The following is a 12,813-nucleotide window of genomic DNA, read 5'->3' as shown; positions in this document are numbered from 1 at the left end:
ATAATGTACGTATGCTTTATTTGATACATAATACTCAGCGTGAATAGTACCACTGCGATTTTGCCTGACACAGATGTAAATATCACACTCAAGACATTAGATTAGCTTTCCTCCATGTCAAGATTCTTGTGTTTTTAATGAAATATGACTAAGGTGGAACAATTGAGTAAATTTATTCCATTTTTCATAATCATGTTGGTGGATTTTTAATTTTGCACATAGTGTATTCTTTAATGCCAATCCATCAACACCTGAATATATTTTTTTGTTATATGGCCACAATTGCTCTGTATTTCTGAAAACATTTGGATAGTTTTAATACATATTTGAGCTACTCGGTGAACTTGTGTTTCCTTATTTTGAGATCAGTTTGTTGGATTTGTAATTGGCTGGCAATAAACATGCACTGGAGACACTTTGCCTTTTGACTTGCTTATGTTTACAGATTTAGCTTCGGAACATATAATCTATAAAGCAGTCGAAATTGGATGATTATTGTGACCTTTGAAAGACGATTATTGATGCCAGGGTAAAAAAACGACGATTGTTCCAGCACATGACCCTTATCAACACATCAGAAAACAATCCATGTATTCAGGACCACCCACAGAAATGGCTGGACCCCTAAAAGGTTCCAGTGAATAGGCCCTCCCCAAACCTGCTTTACTCATATCAACGCATGCACATTGATTAGCTATAGTAGTTTAAATCAGTTGACTTTCTCAGGTGATGAGGCCGGTGTTACACCATATTTGGCCCCATAAGATCAGATTCTGTGACTTGTCGTCACCGGTCACTTTCAGTAGAGGAGTATTATTGCATTACGAAACAAGCAATATTTTACTGAAGCAACAATAAATAAAACGTTTATTTTTGATGTTTTAATAGTGGTGTAATGGTGAATTATATATATTTTTTAAATGTGCCATTTTTTATTTTTTTATTTTTTTGCAACAACAGCAACGCCCCCCGCCCCCCTGCGCTGGGCACCAGACCCAGAAAGCTTTTCCCTTCCCCCCCTTATGGGCAGGCCTGGCAACCATGGATGTGATTGCAACTCTTAATAATAATAATAATAATAATAATAAATTGAAGATGGCTCCTTAATGACAACCTGTATGCATCACAACAGATCGTACAAAATAAGATTTTCAACTCTGAAATTCATCTACATATATTTTTATCTGCACTAGTATGATTGCCTATGCAGTATATTCATGCTAGCTGTGGCCTCTTCAGAGTAACTAAATGGCTGTTTGTTTTATGGCATGTCCGAATAGGAGACGCCGCAGTGGCCTGCAGGAAACACACACTTGTTGATCCAGGTGAGGCAATAAATCTTGACTTTTCTTGTGTCACAGTTGTGACATCAGAGCCCCTACTGGCATCCAAACACAACAACTGGGCCTTAATGTAGATTCTTTAGAAACCACGAGAGCAGCTGGGGGCAAACCAGTGTCTGCCAGTCTCGCTGCGTCCATGGCAACGCAGTCAACAAACCAGCAAACTGTCAGGTTAAACTTAAGCCTCGGGCCGGGTGATGTTTCAGTGTCACCAGAAAGCTAACCTTGCACGACGGTGGATGCCAACGTGTTAATGTGTACTTCTATTGGCATAAATCTGTTTGATTCCCGTCGACCCGTCTCATTTCTTTTTCATATGTTTATATTCAGCCTTCTTTCATAAACCACAGATAATAATAACCAAGATAGGGACATGAGAAGAAACAAATCTCAAATATAGAGACAATACAGAGTCCAGCATGCACTGCTCAAACAGGCCATGCAGTATTCTGAGAGGAATTGTTCAGAAATGACCATCAACAGATAATTATCAAGTCTTTTCAGTGCTAGATAAGCCTAGCATTTTGAGGAAGAGCTGCAGTGGCCAATAGGACAATTTTGATAATAATAATTATTATTATTATTGTTGTTGTTGTTAGTTTTTGTTTTTGTTAAAAAGCATCTACATCCAAAAAAACGTAAAAAATTCGGTGTGATTTGATTACAACATACTATTACCTTCCACATTAGACAAGGACTGTGTCAAAGCATTTCAGTTAGAAGCAACTGGGCATTATCTTGATATAATTAGACACACACATATCCAGATTAGCTTGCATTTTGAATTTATTCCAAACACATGTGCTGTAGGCTTGTCAGTCTACAGTATACTTAGCCAACTTGTCATATTTCATTACTTTCCAAGCTCACATGTGCAAATGCTGCACTGCTTCTCCTTTCCAGCTTTCTCTCCACTGTCATCCAGACCTCTGTCTCTTTCTGAGGCAGCCATTCATCACATCACATATCGTGCAAAATACATGGCCGCCCTGCAGACCTTACAAGACAGATGCGTTATGGCATCTTGCGCCATCTGGTGCCCTCTGTCTTTGGACATTCACATACACATATCTCTAAACCATCTCACCTTCAATGAACTATCATTCTTAATATTTTCAAAAGCAAGCACTGATTGAGGAGTCAATATTTCTTCGGTTAGGCGCAGTACCCCACATTAAGCCTTTAAGTCAGTAGGTTGGTTGGAGGACATTTTTGAAGAATGTTGACAAAAAACAAATGTTAATATTATCCATGTTACAGTGCATTTGTTTTGGGCAAACTTGACCTAAAGATGAGGACACATTTGTTTCATTTTACATTTTGCAAGTCCACATAGTGCTACTGTACTACTGCTATCACCAATGTGTGTCAGCCATTCAGTGCTGTCAGTGTTTTTTGACAAAATGGTGATAATCCAAGTGCATTAAGTACATTATTATTCACAGATAACAGTCATTCAATAAACTGAATATATGCATGTTGGGATAAAGGCATTCATGTATAACATGTTCATGACAACAGTATGGGATTTACTTGAGCATACAAATGGAAATATATGTGTGATTTACAGTATTCTTCACAGGGTATCAAAAGGAACATTCAAATGACTAATTTAATATCATAAATAACATCAGCCAAAATCGGTGAATGCATAATTATCATTCTTTTTAATCTGCTCTGCCACATTTGAACAAAACAAATTGCTGTACATGCAATTATATGCCCGTTTCACCAGAAGCAGAATGGAAAGGATATAAAAACACTCAGAGAACTGAAAGAGTTTTGTGTGACAGTTCAGCCCTGAATGAACATGAATGCTTCACATGTTTATCTTATTATGGCAGGATGTAGACATATCACTTTGGAGTTGTTGATAGGTTCTAGAAAACGTTATTGGTGATTGCCATTATTTTTTAAACTTTAAACATTTGTGACTGAACTTTAAATAATTTTCGTTAAGGGAGAACAAAAATGACACCTATCATTTTTGTGCAACTGATGTTATAAGTTCTAACTAAATAAATGCCTTATTTGCACTGATGTGAGTGGCTTTGTATTATGAATTAAAATAGCATTATTATGGGTAATTAATTAATTATTTATTGTTATGCTCCAACCCAAACACAATAGCTTAGTTCAGTGGTTCTCAAAGTGGGGTCCAGGGAGCCCCAGGGATCCTTGAGGCGGTCCCCAAAAAGGGAGATAAGTTACTTTCACTACAATTCCATCCATAAGTAACGGAATGACAGAATGTATGACAATTTTGGTCATGGGTTTCATACACTTTCTGCAATAACACATCTAAGAGCAAAAATCACACCAGATGGGGGACCCTGGGACAAACTCCTATCAATTGGGGGTCTGTGGTCTAGTTTGTGTCATGTAGGGGTCCCAGGTCCTGAAAAAGTTTGAGAACCACTGCCTTAGTTAACATGAACACCATTAGTAAATTATTATACACATTGCTTGTCAAATTTTACCCACTGGTCTCTCATGATTGACATGAGTTAACTTTAATTTAATGTCCCCTTATTGAAGTGTTACCGTATTATGAATTCAATTGTTTTATGAATTATATGTACACATTTCGATTACAATTCATTTCTCATGTAACATCAAATTACTCGAGAATCACGAGCAAAGCATGTCCAATCATACTGCACGGTCAACAACAAATCTTCCAAATCACTGTATGAATTCATATCACTTGAAACGAAATCAACTCATAGGGCAACTCATACAAAGTCTGTTGTCACATAATCATATGTATTTTTACAGAATCCAGGTACATAGACTGACCAGCAGCTCCAATGACCTTTCATGTGTTTATTTCTGAAACATTCTAAAAACAGCGGCCTGGCTACAGTATGCATTATTCCCACAGGGGACGCTGAGAAAGCTATGTAAAGCAGCTTCACTAAGCACAGTGATCCCTGTTGTCGCACTGCATATTCAAAAGGAAACAAGAGACAGGACGGAGAGGGAAGAAATAACATCAGAACGTCACTGTACATGAAACCAGTCATTAACAAGGTCACTGATATGTGGTCAGTTTTCGGTGGCCATGCACTAGCTTACTGGAAACCTACAATTAAGCCAAAGTCGGGCTCGAGCGAGGGAAATAGCAGCTTTAGATACACACACACTGCTGAATGTAATTTCTAGAAACACTGACAGATTCAGACAGACATGCACAGTCTCCTCTCTGTTTAAAATAAAAACAAAGCCAAATAGAGGAGGTTATCCCCTAAAAGTCTCAGCTGGTACCGGCTCCGTTCAGCCCAACACTACTTAGGAAAAACGGACCTAAGTACATTGCCGGACTGGAGTCCCAGCCCCGCTTATTCCGAGCAACACACTTGTGTTTCCCTTTTCTTCTCATTGACACAATAACAAACAAGGAGAGTGCTTTCAACATCAAATATAAATATACATCACATTATACAGCACATCAGCTGTGCAGGTATTAGCAGCATTTTGAGACACGTAACACAAGAAAGCACCTACTTCAAGTAGTAGAGTATGAGCCGCCGACTCTAGCAACGTATGGAAATGTCACTGTGGATATAGAAAAAGAGACTATAGGCACTAGAAGGCGGAGCCAATATGGTCAAAAGCTATTTCAGATATTTATGTGTTGAGAGATACTTTGGCCAATGTGTTTTTTAAATAAATGGTGTGAATTCCTCTCCTCCTGATTTGAATTCAGCATGTCACCACATTTTTCAAGAGAGTTTCCAAGATTCAGTGCAGACAAGTGGTCCCTGTCCTCGCAAGAAATGTGGCTCTATACTGTAGCTTCTATTCACTGTAAGTAACAATTAATTATTTTGTGTTTTGTGTGTTAAATGCACTGTAATAACACTGAATTCATACCGATTAAAAATGATCAGTAATCAGTCATGGAATTGTAATTGAAAACCTGTCTTCTTGTTTCCTTTTGAATTGAAATATTGCAGTGCCAGAACAGCATCTGGGCAGAGATCAGTGTTCTAGAGCAGCATCTGAGCAGAGATCAGTGTTCTGGAACAGCATCTGAGCAGAGATCAGTGTTCTAGAACAGCATCTGCGCAGAGATCAGTGTTCTAGAGCAGCATCTGGTCAGAGATGGGCGTTCTAGAACAGCATCTGGGCAGAGATCGGTGTTCTAGAGCAGCATCTGGGCAGAGATCGGCGTTCTAGAACAGCATCTGAGCAGAGATCAGTGTTCCGGAACAGCATCTGAGCAGAGATCAGTGTTCTAGAACAGTATCTGGGCAGAGATCAGTGTTCTAGAGCAGCATCTGGGCAGAGATCGGCATTCTAGAACAGCATCTGAGCAGAGATCGGCGTTCTAGAACAGCATCTCGGCAGATATCGGTGTTCTAGAGCAGCATCTGAGCAGAGATAAGTGTTCTAGAACAGCATCTGGGCAGAGATCGGCGTTCTAGAACACCGGTGTTCTAGAGCAGCATCTGAGCAGAGATCCGTGTTCTAGAACAGCATCTGAGCAGAGATCCGTGTTCTAGAACAGCGTCTGAGCAGAGATCAGTGTTGTCAGCTGAATGGAAAGTATTACAGAGCAGTGTCATATAGCAACATGGCAGAGCATCGCCCAGAGGACATCACTTCATATGTTTATGCTGCAAACTGCTGCAGTACATAGTCATGTATGCTGCAAGGCAAACGGCAGAACAGGGCTGGGGGGTTGAAGTTGGTGGTGGAAGTTGTTGGATGGTCGACAGCAGATGTGATGAGGTGGGGGGGTCTGCCTGGTGGGTTGGAAACTGCCATTACAATGACTGAAGGCAGATTCCTCAGTGGAGAGGCATCTAAATCTGACAAATAAGAAATGGAATGGCTGTTAAACTAATATAAATGCACAGAATGTGGGTAAAGTAGGAGAAAATGATCTCTCACTGCATAGGCTTAATAGTGTAACATGTCAAGTTAATTATCAAGATTGTGTTTTACGACTAGAGATGGGTATCGTTTTGTATTTTTCCGACACCGGTGCTAAAACAATACTTAAAATGGTACCGTGCCTGAATTAAGCAGATTTAATGTGGCTTTTTTTAGAGGAGGAAGAAGAGGATTTCAAGTGGTACGCTCCAAAAGAGAATGTTCATCAAGGTGCGTGTGGCGGCGGTTTCGGAGCACCAGAGGGCGGATATTTCACTTAGCAGCAAAATGAGGCACCTAAATCTGTGTTGCAAATTGGTCCGGTAAATGTACCGGTCCGATACCATAGTGGTGTACCGGGTTTCGGTACCCGACCCTAGCTGCAACTATAGCAGCAACAATGATTATTTTCATTGGCTGAGTTTCCCAACAAAGAAGCTTCTTAAGAGTTAAGAAGCTTCTTAAGGAGTTAAGAAGGCTCCAAAGAAGTATTTCCCAAATGCCTTCTTAACAGCCTTCTTAACACATCGCTAAAGAAGACTCTTAAGAAGCATCTTAACTGGAGCTGTCCACCATCTCGATGTGAGAGGTCCTCTGCGGCCCACTAGATGGCACTCTGAGCCCACCAGTGGGCCACGACCCAGTGGTTGAGAAACACTGTTGTAGAATAACCTAATCGTGGTCATGTTAAACAAGAACTTCTTCTATTAAACATTTATTTCAGACATGGACTGCAGTTCAAATTGCTTTATATACACAGCATACAACAAAATTGCGAGAAACACTACAGAATTTAAGCGACCTTGGGTTCTGTGAAAGGTGCTATATAACATTCTTATTATAAAAGGAATCCATTCTGATTAGAGGAATATAGCCTACAGTAAAACATTTAAAACACAAGTAACCATACATACAGGGGAGATTTTCAAGTGTTCCCCAATTTTAAACACTAAAGGGTGCATGAAAGAAAGGAAAAAGGGAAAAACACAAGAGGAACCGTGGACACAAGTATCTCCTTTTGCCTGACGCGGCTGGATCTGCCAGTGTTTCGTCATTAAGAAGGTGTTAAGAATGCCCCAGACCCTTCTTACAAAACCTTCTTAACGAAAGATCATCTTAGCGCTAAGAAGCTTTTGGGAAACGCGGCCTTCTTAACGGAAGATAATTTTAGGCTAAGAAGCAATCGGGAAACGCGTTGGCTTCGTTGGCTTCTTACGGGAGCCTTAAGAAGGGTCAAAGAAGCTTCTTAGCGCTAAGAAGCTTTTGGGAAACGCATGCCTTCGTAACGAAAGATCATCTTAGGCTAAGAAGCAATTGGGAAACGCTTTTGCTTCTTAAGGGGGCCTTAAGAAGGGTTAAAGAAGCTTCTTAGCGCTAAGAAGCTTTTGGGAAACCCAGCCAATGCGGTTAGGGATGCATGATGATATGACAAAAGCCTATGACAATATGATAGGCCGATAAAATGGCGCTTTAATTATGCCCAAATGCTCAATTCTTACATAAACAACAAATATGACATGTTTTACATAACCTAAGTTGAAGTAGTTTTCTTAATTTGCCCAGTGAATGTGTACATTTTGAAAAGCATGGTATTTATGTCTATGTTCTGCCAGTGGGCCACCACAATAAGAGTAGACATAATAATGTGTTAATTCCATTACAGGAGAGACTTGATGTTCCCTGAAATTAGCTGGGGGGAAATGTGCGCATATATCGGTATCGCAACCGGCCAAAAGACTCGGAAAATATCGGCATATCACATATCGGCAAAAAAATCCAATATCGTGCATCAATAAATTAATTGTTTTCATGTAGCCTCTAAAATGTTAACAAATAATGACAAATGCTCATCACAAGTTCCCAGAGCCCCAAGTTATTCTTCAGATTTCATACTTAGTCTGACCAGCAGGCCAAAAAAAATAAAGTTTTATATTATAAAACTAATGGTATGAAACAGAGACAAGCAGCAAATCTGCAAATCTGTAACCAGCAAATTGTATTCTTACTGATAAATGACAAAATGTATCTTCTCTCCAGTGATTGATTAAATAATCGTTTCAGCACTAGTGACTAGAGAGCTTTGCTGAATATCTTAAAGACATCAGTATAAGCCATTGTAATGCACTGAACTTTCACTAGCAGCACTGATCATTTCTCAAGCATTTTTTTCATATATCATGGACCCATCATTTAGTACACATTAGGCCCACGATCTAAGAATATTTTTATTGTTAGATTATGATTTGATCTAAAACTGTGTGTAGAGTAGAGTGTAGTGAGAAAGTAGAGTGTAGAGAGAAAACAGTGAAACTATCGTCACAAACAGTCATTCTTCTACATTCATCTAATTATGTTAACTCCTTGTAAATGAAATATTACTCAAGTTTGACAACTCGAAAGATTGCTGTGGGGACCCCCTGGAAGCCCCTCAAGGACCCCTGGGGGTCCCCTGACGCCACTTTGACAACCACTGCTCCAAAGCCAGCTGACCCCATTCAGCCAAATCACTGCTCCATTTGTTTACGTATGAGCGCTGGAGGTCAGCGGCACTTCTCCACCTCCTCTCTCCCCTTTTAGGAAAAGCAGCGGAGGGGGGGGAGGGGGCTATAAAAAGGTGACCCCGTCCCAGCCTCGCTCGCTCGCTCGCCTCGCCTCGCAGGCAGACTGGCTTCCAAGCCGCAGCAGCATCTGATCTCTGCGAGCAGCTGTCCTCCCCCTGCATCAGCACAACAAATACTTTACATTGCCTGACCTTTTCCTCCTGCATCACTATCCCATCCATGCCCCCTGCCCCGCCCCCCGCCCCCAAACACCTCGCCCCCCTGCCGAGACACACACGCACACGTACACACACACACGCATGCACGCGCACGCACACGCGCACGCGCACGCATGCACGCGCGCACACACACACACACACACACACACACACACACACACACACACACGTACACACTCTCCCTGTGTTCCCCTTCACACCACACACTACTCAAGCTAGCCCAGGCTATGGGCCCCTGCCTGCCCAGCTGACATGTATCTCTCATGCCCATGCAGTTGTATCATTCCTCTGACACATTAGCTGAGAATGGGTTGTGAGTAGGTTGTAAGTGTGTATCGTGTGTGTGTGTGTGTGTGTGTGTGTGTGTGTGTGTGTGTGTGTGTGTGTGTGTGTGTGTGTGTGTGTGTGAGAGAAAGAGAGAGAGACAGAGAAAGAGAGAGAGGGAGGGAGGGAGGGAGACAGAGAGAGAGAGAGGGCATATCGTTTTGTGGAAGGTTTTCTTGCAGCATGTAACAATAGATTACAAACTAGATGCTAGATATAATAGTAAACTAAAGAGAGAATCATTGTGGCCCTTCCTTCTTTCTTTCTTTCTTTCTTTCTTTCTTTCTTTCTTTCTTTCTTCTTCTCCTTTATTTGGTGTACTGTATTTCCAGTTGTTTATTTATTACATTCAATATAGTTTACAGATGCTATACCAATGTGATATTGGAAGGAAAGGAAAAGCACTTTGGCTGCTTAGTCACTTTATTTAGATTAAAATAATCTAAAACTTTAAGCACTAAGACACTTTTTATGGCTAAAGATGGAACGATTCATCCAAATAAAACTCTTCACCTGAACAAATGGAGCAAGAGAGATGTTTTAGATTCTCAAATGGACTGAAGACTTTTTCTTTCTTACACAGGAACATAATGGGCTCTATCGTTGCAACGGCCTAGTGCCAGGCGCAGCGCAGATTAGTGGCCGTGGACCAGCGCACTCGATATTTTGGTGTCGGCGCTACACGCGGCCTTAAGCATTATAACCACGCCTTTTAAGCTTAAAATTATGCACAACCTGCTCATTGGAGAAGTGCAGTAAACTAATCACAAGCTTCTCTTTTAAGCTCCAATTCCACGGAGCGATCCAGTCCAGTCAGAAAAGCCGACCAAAGCGCTCTGAGCTCCCCCACTCCCTCTTTTCATCCCTGTCTGTCTCCATATATATTATTCCATATTATTATGCTTCTCAATCCAATCTCATTGCAGTTTAAATACTGCAAGCATGTAAATACGCTACACTATAGCAAGATCAAAGTGAAAAGAATGTTCTAAATGCATCGACTAGAAAAATATAGCCTATCCCTGGATGTCAGTTTGGGCAGAATGATATTGTTTTCTCTCTTTTCTTCTCCCCTGCTGCACATCACAGCACAGGCGCACAGGCTAAATGATGCAACATAAATATAGCCTACATTATGTAAAGTCATGGCATAAATGTGTTTTTATTGTAAAAGTACATGTGAAGTAAGCCAAGTCTTATTGGAGCGGACATCACGCTATCACTCATCTATATCACGTTAACTTTGCGAGGGATATATATACCACCTGGATTACATATATGTTTCACATAGGGTTGTGTTTTAATTTTTTTGCATCTTGCATCTTGTGTTAACATACTGTACATATTATTTATATCTACCACTTAGCCTATTTAGGCTGATTTGGTTGCTATTTATTGTCGAAATGTATTAGGCTCAATGCATGCTGGGAGAATGCATGCTCCTCTTTTTTTTCATCAGTCATTGTGCCTGTCTGCGCGAGAGAGAGGGAGTGAGAGAGAGAGAGAGATGGGGGGAGAGAGTGAGATGGCAGAGGAGAGCTCCGCGCAATTACGCACAGTAGCCTAATATAACCGGCGCACTGAATAAGGCCTGGTTTTGAAAAGCGCTAAGCGCTAAATTAACGCCAGGGGGGAAGATATCGTTAGGCCGATATTTAAGGCCGAAACGCCCATTCTGGCCTATTCTGGCACTGCGCCACGCCTCTTCGGCGTAAAGCGCATTTCGGGGCCTAAAACCATGTTGCTATCTTCCCGAGGCAGGCACAAGGTGCGTTTTTTTGCGTTTAATGCCAGTTTTTGCGCCTAAGGCCAGTGGGAAGATAGGGGGCAATGTGTTTAGTTGTCACATAATGCCTTACTGTACTTTTAAACTTTATTTCCTATGTTTAGATTTAATAAGATAGATATAAATATAATCAGAAAGCTGTGAGGTGTTTATTTTCTATTCGTTCTATTTCTGTAATAATGTAAGCAAAAGGATTGTTCCAACTCAGTCAGCATGGGAGAAATTAAATGCAATGGCACCAACCAGGAACGAAGACATTAATACCCTGAAACATGATCTGGGTAATTAGTACTAATTACAGCTTTTATGACAGGCATTAAAAACAACTCAATGCAAAGTGTCGCTGACTGGAATGGTTTCCTGTGTGACACTTTCCAACCCTGAGAATAAACCATGTAAACAAACTCGCCTCACACTATCAAAATAGTCAGACGGTGTGTAATGCAGAGAAAAAGGAACTCAACTGACTTGCTCCGGGCCCACAGTTGAAAACCCTATCTCCCGACAAGCCCAGCCAGAGTTCACCAGAGTCAAGTTACTTGTCGTGAAGCTACTGGTGTGTCTATTAGCACCACGCCGGCAGCCTGTATTAGCAGCGTTTATACTTCTGCACATCACCAAATCATGGAAACCAGTAGTACATTAGGCCCCTCCCTCCATACAACTCCACATGCCTCCGTTAATGATAGCCCTACTCTAGTCCCAGACGCTACGGCTTCGACATCAACAACCTCCAGATACTGTATCAACCTCACGAGGGAGAACTCTGTGTGGCTTCACCATGAAAGTATAGCTGATGATTCATTTAGCTTTCAATGTAAGAATGAAAAACTGGAAAATTATCTTGCATTACAATGGCCTATATGTGTAACAAAATGCACTTTAAATGGATTTCAGAATGTTTTAATGGACATGATTGGTGTCGGCAGGACATTCATATCTTCACACCCAATATTCATCTAACAAGGCAAATTGTATTTTGTCCTACAGCTGTTTTTCCCACTTCATTGAGGATGTATAAACATATTAAACTAATACTAATGAAACGAATAACTAGACAACGGGGGTCGACAGGGAAGGGAACAGTGCACCGTATGTGCCTGGTCATAGAGGCAGCATCATGTCCCCTATAGGTACATGTAGGTAGGTACTTTATTCAGACAGAAATCTCCATACTGTATTAGGGCTGGACGATATGGATAAAAAATTAATCATATCTCAGTATTTTTTAGGCTGAATGGCGATACACATACAGTACAGTATCTCCATTTATTATCTCCATTTATTTTTTACGGAGTGGGCTAAATGTTCAGTTGGAAGTCGAAGCCACTTGTGAGCTGTCACAAGCACTTTTATTAAAACAAGACTATCCTCAAGCAAATACCTCGATATCGACATTGCGACAATATTGTAGGTATGAGTATTTGTGCTTTCACAACATATTTACACAATGAGATTCTTCATAGATAATCATCTGTAATGTGGATAAGGACTAAGTGGGTAAAAGCAAATAAATAGAACAGCTAGAAGAGTCTGGTAAGTACAGAAAACTATGTCAGTTTACTGTAATGCAGGAAAAAGACAACACTTATGCAATAATATCACGATATCCAAAATCTAAGACGATATCTCGTCTCAAATCACGATATCGTCAACGATATAACATCGATATATGAACTCACGTGTATCTGCCCTCTTGG

Source organism: Poromitra crassiceps, assembly GCF_964638095.1.
Source record: "Poromitra crassiceps genome assembly, chromosome: 19".
NCBI lineage: Eukaryota > Metazoa > Chordata > Actinopteri > Beryciformes > Melamphaidae > Poromitra > Poromitra crassiceps.
Note: the sequence above shows the minus strand (reverse complement) of the source record.